This window comes from Protomyctophum parallelum (assembly GCF_964188405.1).
Source record: "Protomyctophum parallelum genome assembly, chromosome: 21".
NCBI classification, from domain to species: Eukaryota; Metazoa; Chordata; class Actinopteri; order Myctophiformes; family Myctophidae; genus Protomyctophum; species Protomyctophum parallelum.
In genome coordinates this window covers 42,864,066-42,881,417 of record NC_139713.1, presented here as the reverse complement: position 1 = coordinate 42,881,417, position 17,352 = coordinate 42,864,066, and the positions used below count along the sequence as shown (strand labels likewise).

General features: G+C 42.0%; 1 long non-coding RNA gene across 1 annotated transcript; it reads right to left on the bottom strand.

Annotated features, from left to right (window-relative positions):
• Window positions 1-3,105: 3,105 nt before the first annotated feature.
• LOC310879568 lies at window positions 3,106-16,411 on the bottom strand. The gene is made up of 3 exons (XR_014571024.1): window positions 16,318-16,411; window positions 8,908-8,976; window positions 3,106-3,811 (listed from the first exon to the last, which is right to left on the bottom strand). It is a non-coding gene; the product is annotated as an uncharacterized lncRNA (long non-coding RNA).
• Between the last annotated feature and the right edge of the window lie 941 nt (window positions 16,412-17,352).

The following is a 17,352-nucleotide window of genomic DNA, read 5'->3' as shown; positions in this document are numbered from 1 at the left end:
GCTTTGCATGCAGTAGTTCGGAGATGTAAAGTGAAGCCAGCCCGTGTAATGCTGTGACGGGCAACCAATGGAGTGCAGCAAGCACGGGAGTAATGTGAGATCTGCGGTTTGTGTTAGTGAGAATCCTGGTAACTGTATTCTGTACTAGTTGAAGTTTATGGATAGAGGAGGAGCTGAGGGTGGTGTAGAGTCCATTACAATAGTCGAGGCGGGAGGAGATGAAAGCATGGATGATTTTTTTCTAGGTCTTGGGGAGTGAGGACTGGTTTGATTTGGCTGTGGAGCGATGTGATCCGTTTTCATATCAATAAATTTCGTATTTTGGATAAAACTTCGTCTTGAGCATCGGGCGTTACTAATATAAAGGACAAATAACTTTGTCCCGGCGATGGGGGTGTTAAGTGTCCAAAAACCAAGCAGCCTTGAGTTGAAGTGGCTTATAAAGCCCTCAAGAGCGAAAAACTTGATTGCCTTGTGCAGCCCTGATCCTTGTCCGCATGGAAACCGCAACCTACGAATGCAAGTACCACCACAAATAAATTATAAATAAACTGCTCTATCTTCATCTGATGCAGAATAGACAACGCTCCAACTGATGTCCACAGTTTACCCCACGTGAAAAACTATAAATGAATAAACCACACAAACAAAACACCTTTTAACACAATGATTTATACACACCATGGATGCATATGAAATGTCCTTTTTGACAATCGCGCTGTAATTCCTTTTAAATGTCCATATTAATGAAATCCACATGTCACACAAACATTATATACGATGCAATGCAATATAACTACAAACAAAATAACAGGTAACACAATGGCATGATGGTAACCATGGCAACGAATGGTGTCCTGTTCCTGCACAAGGAGGGCGAGTGCATTTCCAAAATGTTTTTTATACCCAGCACCCTAATCAAGGGAACTTGATTAATGTGGAAGGTCATCTCATTCCAATATTTAAGACATATTTTTTGCCAAATCCTTTAATATTAGTCTAATTACTATAAATATAAAGGGTAAACTTTTCACAATCAGTCAACATTTCAGAATTATATTACCTTAATAATAGGCAGCAATTTTGGATTTTTCCTTTAAAAAAGCACTCCTTCTGATATGGAGAGATACACACTAAAGAGTGCGTGTACCAAATTTGGTGCTTGTTTCCACCGTGTAACGATTTGAGCCATTTCATGACGGTATTACGTCCTACTATACCACGACATGTAAATATTTCTGACAACAGGTGTCCTTGCAATGATGATACTAGCAGTGTGTGTGTGTGTGTGTGTGTGCTGACTGTGTGTGTGTGTGGGGAGGGGGAGAAAACAAGTCCTCTTAAAGTGTACGCAGATAGCGGCACTGGGAACTGGGATTCATGCTATCAGCTAGCAGCAAATAAATAATTAATGGCTTCATAATCTGTTAGATCAACTACTCAAAAATCGTCAATTAATCTACAAGTTTACAGTGTGGTAAGAATAAGATGTGACGTGTCATGAGCTAGTAGATCGGCTGTTTTTGAAACAGGCTTTCCAAACGTATAAAATGTTGTCTGAATCATCCAACAGAATAAAAGGTTCAATGCCCAAAACAGTGTTACAATAGAGAAATAATCTACGACACATGTCCAAACTTTTTGTGCCATGTTTATATAGTTTTACATAACACAGATAATCAAGATCAAAAACCTAAATTGTGGTGGTCTTTAATCAGTTGATGTTGATATTGTCACATTATGTGATTCCACTGCTTTAGTATCTATCACTTGTCATTGTCATCCTGGATTAGAATGAGGGTTCCATTGTCTGCACGTTATATCATGTGTCAACTCAAATGGGTTCATGGGTAAAATGTGCATTTATTACTAACTAACCAACCACTTATTTCCTGGATGATTCCTCATTCTCTTCAGATGTGTAGTATAACCCTAGGAACATTAAGAAGGAACATGCACGGGGCGTGGCACGGTATCCTGCGGGATGTTTGCACATACTCAGTGTAAACAGGAACTGTGATGATACTCAGTGTAAACAGGAACTGTGATGATGGAATGTTCCAGCAGAGGTGCTAGAGGTGCATGGGAGTTGCTGACCCTGAACTGAATTAATAAAAAGGATATAAAAAATAGTACAATTGATTTTGTTTTTATTTTAAAAAGTATATTTTTGATCATTTTCATAAGTGGATTTTGTGGATTTTCCATGTTTTGAGCTCGCTTTGATTGTAGTACATGTGTTAACCCATTCTGGGCGGGAACCCCTTTTGGTGTTTTAAGCATTATGTTATACTTTAGCTCATACTTTTAGCAGATCTACAAGCTCATAGTGCGGCACCGAGTGCCACACTACAAGCTTGTAGGTCTGCTATTTTTGAAAAATCTTGAAAATGTGCCGCAAATCTTTGAATATATTCTTTCAGAGCGAACGTTTTTAACTAAAATCTTTGCTTTTATGATATAAAACATTTGAAAATGGAAGGGTGACTGCTGTTTAATTCTCAACTGTTCTGGATCTCATTATTTACATCACAAGTTATGAGCTTTCTATCTAGCACCTCTGCTGGAACGCTCCATCATCACAGTTCCTGTTTACACTGAGCATGTGCAAACCTCCCGTAGGAGACCGTGCCACGCCCCCGTGCACGTTCCTTCCTAATGTTCCTAGAGTATGACCCAATCATTTGCCCCTAACTGCAACTAAAAGGGGTTCCGCCCCCTGTATAAGTCCTCGTGTCTATGGGCTTTTCCCTTGTATGAGTCATCATGTGTCTGTTTAGATTACCACTCCTAGCAAAGCCTTTACCACATATGTTACAAGTAAAGGGCTTTTCCCCTGTATGAGTCATTATGTGTTTTTTTAGATCACCACTATGAGCACAGCCTTTACCACACACATAGCAAGTAAATGGCTTTTCCCCTGTATGAGTCATCATGTGTAAATTTAGATTACTATTTTGAGTAAAGCCTTTGCCACACACGTTACAAGTAAATCGTTTTTCCGCTGTATGAGTCCACATGTGTCTTTTTAGATGACTATTTTGAATAAAGCCTTTACCACACACGTTACAAGTAAATGCTTTTTCCCCTGTATGTGTCCTCATGTGTGATTTTAGATCACCACTCTGAGTAAATCCTTTGCCACAAGCTTTGCAAGAAAAGTTTTTTTCCCTTGTATGAACCCTTGTGTGCCTCGTCAGCAACGCCTTCTTATTAAAACATTTGCCACAATCTGTACAACTGAATATTCTTCTGTCTGTGTGACTCTTCATGGAGTGAGTTTGTTTTGATGATTTCAGGTCCTGGGACAGCTTGTTGCTCAAAGACAATCTTTGTCCTTCCACATGTTGTGTCTTGTGTGATTTCAGTGGGTTTAAAGTTGACTGACCTTCACTGGTATCCCAATCATCACTGTCTTCAGTGTCAGATTCAGAACAGTGTGATGAGAGAAGCTGGTTGTCACTGGTTGGTTGTGATGTTCCACAGTCCTCTACATCAGCTTGTGTTTTCATGTGTTGAGTTGAGGTGCCAGCTACAGGCTCTGTCTCTCTGTTTTCATCATCATGATCATCTTCACTTTTCACTGCTAGTAATGTCAACGTTGACCCACCAGCCTCCTCTGGTCTTTGAAGTAGCTCCTCATGTTTATTTTTAATCTGTGGAGGTGGTGGTTCCTGTTGGACCAGACTAGAGATCCTCTCCTGTTGTTCCTCTTTAATCTGTGAAGGTGGTGGTTCCTCCTGGACCACACTAGAGATCCTCTCCTGTTGTTCAGTGGAAACCTCTTTACACACAGGAAGGTTCAAGATGTCTAGAATAAAAGACACAGAGAGAGAAAACCATTCAATGTTTGAACTTTGCATTTTTCCATGCAATGTTCCCTGCTTTATAGCTGAAGGAGATGAAGTAGGTGCTGTGATTGTATGGGGGAGAGAAAAGTATGAGTATGCCTACAGACAACTTCACAATACTGACTATAACCCCTTGGAGGAGATGAAAAGAAAACTGGGGACTATTAGAAAATGCTAAGGGGGAGCAGCTGTGGACTTCTAAGCAAGAACATGTTCTTTTTCATCCCTGCTGACCGCCAGAGGGCATTATTTTAAGCAGATTTTATACCAACAACGTCATTGTGTGACCCTGTCATTAGCCAGAAGAGATTACATCTTCCGGAGGTCACGAGTAGCCTGGTAGAACCACTCCCCCTACTGGACAACATTTGCATTATGCCAGCTGGGTGAGTCTGGGATCTCTCAGGCAGAGACAATGTACTCCGGTCGAATTCTGGCCGGAGCGATATGTGGCTGTATGCGGCCGCTAGAGGTGGGATCAACGCGAGACATATTGAAGCTGTGCCACAGCGCAATGTAAACACAACCTAACAAGACTACAACTCGAAATATCAGATTTTTGACCCATTGCTTCCGGGTTCATCGTTTCTGCCTGAGAGATCCCAGATGCAGGCAGGAGGAGGGACCTGGTGAACTCAGTACTGCCGCAATCCAATATTAACCCTAACCAAGGATCCTCATCCGTATCACGGCCAGGCCAGTGGTAGGGATTTACTCATTGCCTCATCCTTTGGCATCCCAAAGCCAGTCTTACCCTACTTTGACAGTGGTAGAGAGGGTGATTTTGCCTTACTAAAGATGGCCCTTGACAACATGTTGAACAACCACCGACACCTTAGTGAGCAATACAAGTATCAAGTGTCCATGTCCCTGATGCACATTAGCACGGGTCCCCAATATGCATGTTTTAAGATATACATACCTAACTCTTGTCTTTTAAATAGTCAATTTATCTTATTCTAAACAGATGTTGAATGACATGCCTGCAACAGGGGGTGGAGACTCCCCCACAGACACACATGGCTCCAGCAGTTGCCAAGACATCCACTTCCATTGAAAAGGTAAATGGGGAGAGAACACCTTACAATAATGTTGTGTAATGTCCCAATGTCTAGTATGACAGTCCGTTCTCTCACACACTCACTCTGTATAATGATGTCAATTTAACAACATAGTGGTGTTTTTTCACCAACTAGTGGTGTTTTTTCCTTTACTGGGGCTTATCAGACTTAAAGGGATTGTGACATTTAAAAAAAGGTTTTGGAATTTTTTTTAGGTTTTCTAATCTCAATTGCACCCAAAAAACATGAACTTTTAACATTCAGTAGATTTTCTGTGATCTGGGGTTTTCTGGCTCAAACAGGTGCTCTGATTTGCCGGCAGTAAGTGACATCACTTACTGCAAATCCCATATATGTCAATGGGATTTGCCAGCAGATGTCACTGTTTCACTGTGTTGCCTGTTTTCATTGTAGCTCAAAAGTAGCTCCAAACCCCAAAGAAAACTTCAGACCACAGAAAATCCACTGAATGTTCAAAGTTCAGGTTTTTTGGGTGTAATTGAGGTCATAAAACCTAAAAGAAAAAAGAAAAAGAAATGAAAATGAATGTCATAAAACCTTTAATATTATGGTAATGTTTTGGGCCGGGCCAAGCCTTGGGCTGGACCAGTTTGGTTCCAGTAGAGTCAGGCTTTCATTTTCAGGCCCGTTGAGAACTCTAACAGCATGTCCCCGTGAAGAACATTAGCCTAAAGTAAAGTGCAGTAAAAGTCCCAGTACTGTAGATCACATAACTGAAAGTGTGTTCTAAATACCTACTGTCCAACATAATTCGTTTATTTTATTTCCCTAATGTCTAGTAATATCAGTTACTAGACGCCTCACGGGGTCCCCAAAATGCATGTTTTAAGATGTGTGTATTTATGCAAGCTAGTAGGCGGAATAATTTAAACTTCAGAAGACATGTATGTCCCTTGATGCACAAAGTGCCATTTGTCTGTTTTTGTTCGCTTGTACAATTAAAATTGTTGTTCTACAATGTACAGTATGTGTCGTTTATTTATGTCAGCATTATCTATGTCAGGGTTGGGCAACTTTGATGATGGAGAGGGCCACTATATTTTCAGTCACTCCAGGGGGTCACAATGCATATACTGGCAAAATTAGCAGTATACAAGCTCAAAATGTGTTGTGCTTTGACACATTTTGAGCTTGTAGATTGGCTATTTTTTAATTGGAAAACTGAATTATGTTTTAGCTATTTTTGAATTGGTGTCCTGATTTATTATTATTATTTTCCTGAATGGATTCATATGGTACCTTAATAACTAAATTACAAATTAATTGGACATGAAATAAGGCAATAACATTTTAATACTAGTCATTAAGTTATAGACTGAAATTGCCTGTTTAGAATTAAAGCTGAATGATATATCAGTATTTTGATACCCAAAACATCTATGCATGTCAGATGTCAGTGTATATACAGCCCATGTATGCATACCATATATGGAGATAGAGGCATCAGTATTTGTAGGACTCCCCTTTATGCCCATATATGGAGATCCCTGATGCCATCACTATCAAGTCCATGTCATCAATAGTAAGCCCATATCTGGGAATGCCCATATATGGACCTATTGTAGTCATCAATCCAGATGACCTAATCAAACACTGGAGATCCATACATAAAAACGACTTGAGGTTGCCTCGCCTCAGAAAGGGTTTGTGGCAGATCCTGGGACGACTTGGATGTCCCCCCAAATTCCTTGCCATGGTAATCCAGCTACATGAAGACCAGCGGGGTCAAGTCAGATACACCACTGACCTCTCAGAGCCTTTTCTGATAGATAATGGTGCAAAGCAAGGCTGTGTTCTGCTCCAACTCTTTTCTCCATCTTCTTCAGCATGATGCTCAAAAGTGCTACGGAAGACCATGACGGCATTTACATCCGGTACCGCACTGATGGCAGCCTGTTTAACCTGAGGAGGCTGCAGGCACACACCAAGACCAGTCAACAACTAGTAAGGGAACTACTCTTCGCCGACGATGCCGCCCTCATTGCCCATTTAGGGTCAACCCTGCAGTGTGTAACATATTGCTTTGCAGAGGCTGCCAAGCTCTTTGGACTGGAAGTTAGCCTGAAGAAGACAGAAGTTCTTCACCAACCTGCACCCCAGCAAGAATATCATCCTCCCTGTATCACCATCGAGGGGACAGTGCTGAAGTCAGTCCACCGGTTCACGTACCTGGGATGTACCATCTCGTCCGACGCCAATGTAGGCAAGGACATCGAAAACAGACTGGCTAAAGCAAACAGTGCTTTCGGCAGGCTGTACAAAAGAGTTTGGAAAAACAACCACCTGAAGAATGGTACAAAGATCAGTGTATACAGAGCTGTGGTATTGACCTCCCTCCTGTACGGCTCAGAGTCATGGGTATTGCGCGCCGTAAAAGAAGAATAGAGAAGAAAAAGCAAGAACTGGAATGCAGCACAAGCAGAAACATCAGAACACTCGTTTCCCTGCAGCGGTTGTGGCAGAGCTTGCCAGTCAAAAGCGGGCCTCATCATGCACCAACATGCCTGCAGCAGACGTGGACATCTGCCTCCCTAGATCTTCATTCGTGAAGCAAAGCCATGATGATGATGATGATGGATTACACTTGTTGCAAGGTCCCCATTAATCACATTAGAGGGGACCTTGTGTGAATTATTTAAATTATACTCAAATGAGGTCCCCATCAACCATGTTAACCAGATTTTTCACAAGTCCCCATATGGCATGGTCCAGCAATTACTTCATCAATTCTGATATTTAAAGTTGTGTATAAGCTAACAAAGCCATAGTTGTTTTATGAGAACTTAGTGGCTGCATACAGTTCAAGAGGTAATATGATACTATGAAACCAACGTTTGTATGTATGTGCGCACCGCAAATATGTCCGGGCAGAACGAACAACTCAGAACACAATAGTTCCGCCTGAGAGAATTATGGTTCCTACCTAAACTACTGCGCTGAAACTGCCACAGAGGCAGTCATTGCGGACCCCCGCAGATAAAAATAATCAGCTGGTAATTAATTGATTTCATCAATTCTTGTTTTCTGGTAGAAACATGGGCAAATACGGATGTTGATCTTATTGCAGCATGTCTCCCTGGCTATTCCTTCTGGAACTCCAGCAGGTCTGGATGCTGAGGCTGTTATTTATGAAGCCAGCTGGAAACGCATACTGGTTGCTATTGGCAACTTCTCCTCCTTTGAGCTTCTGTCTTTCACAACCTCCCATCCCACTGTCTTTTTTGGCCTGTTGTATCACCCCCCCAAGTCAAAAATGTATATGACAAACAAAGTGATGATTTAGGCCATGCTATATCTGCTATGGTATTGATCCACTGGCAGTGAAAACTTAACAATGGTTTCAACACAGCCGCCTTTTTAGAGTACATTGTGCTTCAGTATGTTGACAAGCTTCATGGAGATGCTAATTTTCCTTTCCAGCTCGATTTGGCACCTGCCCACAGAGCAAAAACTACTAGTAACTGGTGTACTGACCAAGGTATTACTGTGCTTAACTGACCAGCCAACTGGCCTGACCTGAACCCCACAGAGAATCTAGGTTGTATTGTCAAAAGGAAGGTGTGAGACATAAGACAAATTAATTTATGGCTGTTATCAAAGCAAACCTGGGCTTCCATAACACCTCGACAGTGCCACAGGCTGATCACATCCATGCCACGCCCCATTGATTAAATACGTTGTTCAAAAGTAGCCCAGACCAAGTATTAACTGTAACACTTTTCAGTTTAAAATATATATTTCTCGTAAAATATTCTAATTAATTGAGAATTTGATTTTCATGAGCTGTATGCCATAATCATCAAGATTAAAACAAAAAAGGTTTTAAATACTTGACTTTATTCACAATGAATTGAGAATATATGAAAGTTTCACTTTTTGAATTATGGAAGAAAATGAACTTTTACGAAATATTCTAATTCATTGAGATGGACCTGTACGTGTATAATACAGATAGTAATGATTTTCTTTCTCACCTGTCTTATTCTTCCCATTGGATTTTTTCTTTATTTCTTGTTCTTTATTTTTTTCAACAATTCCTCCACCTATACATTCACCAAAAAAGGGGAAAAAAGAACAAACTTGATGCGATAAGTTATTGATCAGCAAAAATAAGAACTAGTCCACTTGAGAGTGTAAAATGAAACCAAATGGACCCTTATGAGTCAATTTGGTTCCATTTTACACTCAAGAGTTACAAAATAGTTCATTTTTTGTAGGCCTATATATTTCCAACTGATTTTGATTGTCCACAGCCCTATACCCTACCCTGTGGACAATCAAAATCATCATTTTGATGTGGTGAAATAATTCAACTTAATGTTGATATGGCACACCGACTATCAGGAAAATTAAAACATGCTCTTCACATCAAAAAAATCAATTGGCTATAGCATCAAAATCCCACAATGTGACGCGTTGTGAGCTAGTAGATCTGCTAGTTTAAAAAAACTTTGACTTTTTGACTCACATGATTTTGAGTACAACACAACAAATAATAATAATAATAATCACAAATCTTGAAAGGTGGTCCCTGTGTCACAGTCAGAATACATTCATTTTGATGTTTGGATCAATGTGTGGATCACAGATTTCTGTTCATTAAAGTTATATACTATTTATTTGACGAGGTGGCCATCTTGAAAACTGGTGGCCATCTTGGATTTTCAGCTGGATAACGTACTTTTCTTAGAAAGTACCTCATGGACATCATCTGCCCCACTTTATCATTTAATTCCCATTGTATCATCATAATATTAAATAGATTTGATGTTCTAAATGCAGAACTGGATTTATCATACTCATACTAAAATAGAATTGTATAGCTCAATATAGCTCAAACACTGTTTAAAACCACCTCAAATCTTTTTCAAGTGGACAACGTACTTTTCTGAGAGAGTAGGTTCCGAAGCACTTTTATTGTGCTTGTACCATCAAGTGAACGATTCTTATGATATATTGACTTAATTTGCTCCACTATTGGGAGGAAAACGGCTATTGAGCTAGGTGTACTGAGGGTGGGTACAAACATAGCAGCAGTGACAGATGTTGAGTCTGAAATCAGAATGTGTTTTGACATGAGACGAGCTAACAAACATTAGGGGGAGATATCCAATTCCCACAGTTGATGAGCTCTTACACGGAATGAACGGGTCGGTCATTTTCAGTAAACTAGATTTGAAATGGGGTTATGCAGCGCTATATTGGATCACTCCAATATATGATAGTTCCTCCGCTATACACGGGAAAGTGACGTGCGAGTGAGGCACCGCCTCCGAGGGCACTCTGCCCGTGCACGTCACTTCCCCTTCCTCTTTTTTTTTCTCGGCGGCCGAGTGGTAACTTTGTGTTTACCGTGGAAGGTATAACTCACTCTGAGTAGCTAGCTTGCTGGCCCCTCTCTGAGTTGCCTCCTTTGTTGCCCCGACTCGATTGGCTTCTGTGCCTTTTTCGACCCGGGGTCTGTCTCAGTGTTTTTGAAGCTGAGGCTAAAACACACCCATTCACCGTGCTACGGCGACACAAGGCTTTCGTTTGTCTGTTCTGGCTGTCTGTTTTGCCGGTCCCTCCCGGCCATTCATTTCGGGAACGGACGGCTGTCTTACTAGCCCGCGGGGCAACTAGTGTATATATATTATATTGGTTCTATCGCCCGTGTAAGCTGAGGGCTAACACACGGAGCACTATTGATTTTCTGTCATATCACCCATAAAGCCAGGGGCTACTGAACGGTGTGTGATAATGTTATACTTATTTACTTATTAACTTAACTTATTAACCCCTTCATATACTTACCAGTAGCCCCCTTATGCAAATAGCGAAAATAGCTGGTCTGCTTTGATGCTTTGAGTGAGTGAGTGAGAGAGAGAGAAAGAGAGACGTCCGAATCTGTATTTCTTTTCTGTATCTTTTATTTGTCTGAGAATTCCACTATTATTGTGCGCTCTCTCTCTCTCTCTCTCTCTCTCTCTCTCTCTCTCTCTCTCTCTCTCTCTCACACCTTCACCGGAACATACACATAGGCTACAGTATTTGTTCATTGAGCGTGGCCAGCATGTGAGTGTGTGTGTGTGTATGTGTGTGTGTGTGTGTGTCTGCGTGTGTCTGTGTGTGTGTGTGTGTGTCGCATGCGTGCGTGCAAACTTCGAGACGAGTTGTATGTCCGCCTGACAGTGGTGCATTACATTGTATTTTGATTTGAAATAAATAATGATGAATAGATGTAGTCTACTGTTGCTTGTGTGTGTGTGTGTGTGTGTGTGTGTGTGTGTGTGTGTGTGTGTTTGTTTTATACAATAGACCACTTAGCACTAATTTAACTATGAAAGAAATGAAGACGATGAAGGATATCGTCAAGGGGTTGGCAATGATTGACACACTTGCTATTCATATGGACGGGTCAAAATGGGTACGCCCTGGATGAAATGTATGTTTCACTCAGAGGGGCAGTCAGACAGATATTTTGTGAAGCCACTAAGGAAATCGGGATTTCCTGAAAGTTCATATAATGGCCTGTTGTGGCGCTGTCATTGGGCCCAAAAAAACCCATAGCCCCATAGAAGTCCATGTATTTGGGCCCAACTTCTTGTATTACCTTAATAAACATGGTCATGAATACTTTCTGCTTCCAGTCACTAGTTTAAAGTCTCATTTCTAATGTCATAATATTCTTTTTGGAAAATGATGGTCCCATTTATTTAAAAAAATGACCATAAAGTCGCATATGTTCTGAGGGGCGTGGCTACCGTTACAGTCTATGATCGGGATTCCCCACCCACTCGAGTCAAAATAAAAAACAAAAAGAAGGGGGGAAGTCCCGCCTCGTTGTCTGGGCCAGCCAATGGGCCAGCTGGGCCCAAACGGATCTAGAAAGATGGCGATTTACAATTCAAGGAATGACAGGCTTCATTTTACGTTCATGTTTGACCCGGGGAACGCTTTGTCCATATTTTTATAGGAAACAGTTGGCCGAAAACCGAATACCGGAATTTGATGCGATCCGACATTTTTCTTTTTTTTAAGCTAGATCTATAAAGAATATTGGGACTTCATTAAAAAAAACATCTAATTAATTGGAGGCTTTGTGATGAATTAATCTCAATTAATCACATTTTAATCGCATATCAATAGGCCTATTTGACCTGAGCAGTGAGCTTTTTTTCTACATAAGCATAGGCAAGAAAACAAGTAGTAATAATAATAGTGATAATATTATTTATATAAAGCTTCTCTGAGTACTTAAATACACTTTTCAAGGAGAACATGAGAAAACAAATAAAAACAACTTCATCGGAGAAAAACTAAGACTATGGAATAAAATAAATTAAAGTGGAATGAGATAGCAATATTCCAGAGGTGGGTTTGAATTTATAGGTGGTGGCATGTCTCTGAGTTTTGGTCTGCCTGCTGTGGACAGTGAAACCCTGACCATTAAACACGGGCAGACGCAACGATACAGTCTATCATTCATTGTTAAAGCTCCAAATTATATTCCCATTCGTCTTTGTGTCTGCTCGTATAAACGCAGCAGCGAGTGTGAGGGATTGGGGAACGGATGGAAAGTACATAGTGAAACTAACGTTAGCTCCCATGCTAGCTACTATAGCTAGTAGCTTCCCTCGTCAACAGAACACCACCACAGATCGGGTGGAAGCTCCTGATATCACGTTGCTTGTGCCCGTGGATGGGAAATAAGATTGAAAGCACAGATGTGTGCAGTAAAGTTGTGTCGGATCTGCCTGTGCATTCCGTCTGCTGCAGTGCTCGTGTGTTCTGTGTTGTTGTGACTGTCGCTGGCTGCTGAATGCATAGTTAAAGAGCGTAAAGCATGCGCCCTTCCTCCGCTGGAAGTAGCAGATCTACAAGTTATCTACCCGTCACAATGCACAGCGCGTTGGGCTTGTACATCTGTGTTTTCCCCGCAGTTTAGTTGAATTATATCGATTCACAACTTTATTTGCCCCCTTCACTTCAGCAGCACAGAGACGCCTGTATGATAGACTCACGGAGCTGTATGGCGAGACTTTTCACTGATCACATAAGTTGACATAATAACGCCATAACGCGGTTAACACACGCACAGTAATTATAACGCCGTTATGGAATGGGAAATCTAAAGCGTTAGGTTACAAATTATTGCAAATAGTAGTTTCGTTATGTAACGTAACGCGATGTAAGGGCGTTAGTTACAACACTGCTCATGATAAACGGCTCCATGCAGTTCTGAAGAGATTGGAGGACTGTGGACTGACTCTAAACAAGAAGTGTCAGTTTAATATGGCCAAGCTAATTTTCATGGGCATGTTACTTTCACAGAAGGGCATAGGCCCGACCATTGAAATAGTGAGAGCAATAGCAGAGGCAAGAGAGCCTGAGAACGCCTCATACCACAGTTTGCCAGCATATCAGAGCCACTGCGAATACTGACTAAGAAAGACACACCTTTCATTGTTGGGCCAGAACAAAAACAGGCATTTCAAATGCTGAAGGAAAAGTTGGCTGAGGTCGGGACTTTGGCATATTCTGACAAAGATGCCCCTACTAGAGTCATAGCGGATGCAGGACCAGTAGGAATAGGAGCAGTCCTAGTACAGCAGCATCAGCAGGAAATGGTGCCCATATGTTATGTCAGCCGGAGCCTGAATGACTGTGAGCGGAGATAATCACAAACTGAACGGGAGGCTCTCGCCTTAGTGTGGGCGTGCGAGAGGCTGCACCCATACATATATGGTAAAAGGTTTGACCTAGTGACGGACCACAAGGCTCTGGAGGCCATCTACAACCCGACCTCTAAGCTTTTTGCCTGTATTGAGCGGTGGGTGCTGCGGCTCCAGCTGTATGAGTTCAGAGTGATTCACATACCTGGAGAGGATAGCATTTCAGATCTACTGTCGCGACTGCTGGGAGACTGCCACGCACGCTACTCCACGAGCACTGACCACCAGAGAGGTAGAGGAGGCCTCTGCCACAGTGACCACAGGGAACTCAGTGACCACAGGGAACTCAGTGACCTGAGAAGTGTGATTCAAAGTGGATGTTTTGAAGTGTACGCACGCATCGCATACTGTATGAACTGTGTGTAATTGGACAGTTGGTGTTGAGGGGGACACGCATTGTACTACCACATGCACTCAGAGACAGGGCCCTGGAGTTGGCTCACGAGGGACACTTGGGGATTGTGGGCACAAAACAGCACCTCAGGAGTAAAGTCCGGTGGCCAGGAATTGACAAGCAGCAGCAGAGAAGTATGTGAGGTCATGTCACGGTGTCAAATAGTGTCAAGGCCTGATGTGCCTGAACCTTTGAGACCCACATGAGAACCACTGCGGAAAAGGTAATCGACAGCCTGGAGAATATCTTCAGCAGATATGGTCTTCCTCTCTCCATTCGTTCAGATTGTGGACCCCAGTACATGTCTGCACAGTTTCAAGCATTCTGCCAGGAGAACGGAATCGAGCATGTGAAAAACACACCGAAGTGGGCACAAGCCAATGGTGAGGTGGAGAGGCAAAACGCCTCACTAATGAAGATGATTCGGATTGCACAGTCTGAGGGGCTGGACTGGAAAAAGGAGCTACGCAAGTATGTGGCCATCTATCGTTCCATTGATCATTCCACAACAGGGAAAAGTCCTGCAGAGCTCCTGTTCAAGAGAAAGATCAGAGGAAAACTACCAGACAACACCACAAAGAGACCTGGAGGTCAATTAGACATGGGTTAAGGTTAGGTTTAGGTGTGCTAGTCTGAACCAAGTACTGTCTAAACTAAGTACTGCACCCATTTTGTCCTGTCTGGCACAAAAAAAAGAGGTGCCAGATATGTTTTGCATTGCCATGTGATTGAATGATGTCATGTGAATGATGTTTACATTTATTGTTTACAATGTGGATTTTTGTTTTGTTTCTTTTTGATAACAGGGTGAAGAGAAAATAATTGAGAAAGAAAATATGTTCAATTTTGTGGATGTTCTGTACATGATGTTTATTTGCTTATTGTACAGATGTGCATTGGAGTTTATTTCCTAGTAAGGGGGGGATGTTATGTACTGTGAAGTCAAACTGATTGCGTCATAAGCAGGGGACGCTGCGCGCCCAATTCATTGCCAACATGCCAGTGCAGTTGTTTACTGGAGCACTAATAAATGTTTCCTGTTTTAATACGGAGTTGATTCTTTGACATGCAATCAATATCTAGCACTGCTATATGAGTTTGGACCCGCCAGACTAGAGATATTTGACTAAACACACGTTTTATGCAAGGACTTTCACATGGATATGAAACTAGAGGACAATATCTGACTCCCAAGTCAGATATGGAATTATGTATTACACATGTATGTTCTGCCATTGCTAACCGTAAAGTGGGTGCTATATATCAGTGGTTCCGAAACTGTGGTGCGTGCACCCCTTGTGGTGCGCGAGCACCTTCTAGGGGGTGCACGACATGAAAATGCTAATGGTGGTGCTATGGTTTTATTATAAATATATTAACATATGCCAATATACGGCAAGTACAGTATATGCAAAATATACTGTAGCCTATGCTGCATATGCCATATTCAGGTTAATATATGCATAGATGTGTATATATAGGAAATATATATAGCTTATACAATTTTTATTTCCATGTGGGGGGGGGGTGCGTCAGCTAGGTCAGGAGGTAACTAGGCCCTCTCTGCACCCTCCGTAAAGCTTTTCTGATATTTTGACTTTACGTAGGGTCCCTGAGCATTTCTTCCTCGCGCTATGGTAGACAGATGTACATACGCTCCATTCAGGCCGTGCTGCGGCCTGGTGGTGGTGGTGAGATGTTTCAAAAGATGCATAAAGCGGCTATAGGATACAACGGAAACGTGAGATACAGTTAAGTATTTTAAATCTTTGTTTGACCGTTTTGGCTTCTCTCTTCCTCACTTCCTAATTGATTTCCCATTGTACCGCCTCCCGCACCGAGAGTCGCTAGCTGCGCGTCCCTACGTTCCTGCCTCTGATCTGCTCTGTTTCAGCTAGCCACTCTCGGTGCGGGAGGCGGTACAATGGGAAGTCAATAAGGAAGTCAAGGAAGTGAGGAAGAGAGAATCCAAAACGGTCAAACAAAGATTATGGAAGAAATGCACAGAGACCCTACGTAAAGCGATCGTCCAAATTTCAGAAAAGCTTTTCGGAGGGTGCCGAGAGGGGCTAGGAGCTAGGTAACAGGTGGTGCATGGCCAAAAACGTTTGGGAACCGCTGCTATAGATGATCTATGGCTCTGTATGTGAAATACTTGTATGTAACATCAGAGACATTCTAGGGGACTATAGGGTTATAACTTGACATGATAATGTTTAAGTTAAACATGTCTTAAAAACATACATGCGCCCGCACACACACACGCACACACACACCTGCAGCAGTGCGTATTGTCTCCATCTCTCTCTGAAGGAGGCTGCACATGAACTGTGCGGCCTCGCTGAGGCGCTCCATCACAAACACTTTGACCTGACAAACATCACCGCTTGTGTGTTTCTCCAAAACGCACAATATGTGCTCTCCCACCGACGTCATGTGTCCGTTTATCTCCAGCCGTACAGACTCCATTTGACTCGTTGTACCTCCTTTATGAGACATTTTACCTCCTTCATGAGACATTTCAACTGTTTTAATGATGCATTTGACTCCTTTGTTGCGAGACCGTCTTCGTTTAGGAGAAACCTCGCGTCAACAGGAAGAACTACACGACCGATCTCCTTCCTGGTCAACGTGAAACACGTTGATCCGGAAACGGATAAGTGTGTGTTGTTTCTGCTGTTTGTCAGCTTTTAGCAGCACAGAGGTGGTTAGCCTTTAGCTCTATTGTTGTTTTTCATCGTGATGTGAAATAAACAAAGTGGTGCTTCTCATAAAGGACGTCAAAACAGGTCAAATTAAGTCTGTACGGCTGAAGATAAATGAACAGCTGACGTCGGTGGGAGAGGAGATAGTGTGTGTTTTGGCCCTGTCAAGGCAGCAAATATAAGACTTCCGGTTTACTTCCAGGTTGTGAGCTAGCAAATATAAGGACTAAAGAATAAGACCACGTAAATAATGTTTTTTTTAAAGTCACACATTTATTTAAAAAAATGCAGTTATGACATTTAAATGGCGTATAGTAGAGTAAGAGTAGCCTATTTATATGTGCCCTAAAAGGTTTTTTACCGACTTAAAATGACTATTGATTGGCTGCTTGCCAGGGTTGGGAAGTAACATTACATGTACCCAGCTAACATGTCCATATGGGCCCGACATGGGTTTTGACATGGGCTATGGGCTATGGGTTTTTACTGGGCCGTGCACCCACTTTTTGCAAAGCACCCACATGTGTTAGCCCATATGGGCTTACGTGGGTTTCTAACTGGGTCTTAGGTGGTATCCAAATGGGCCATTTAATGTCAGAACCATGT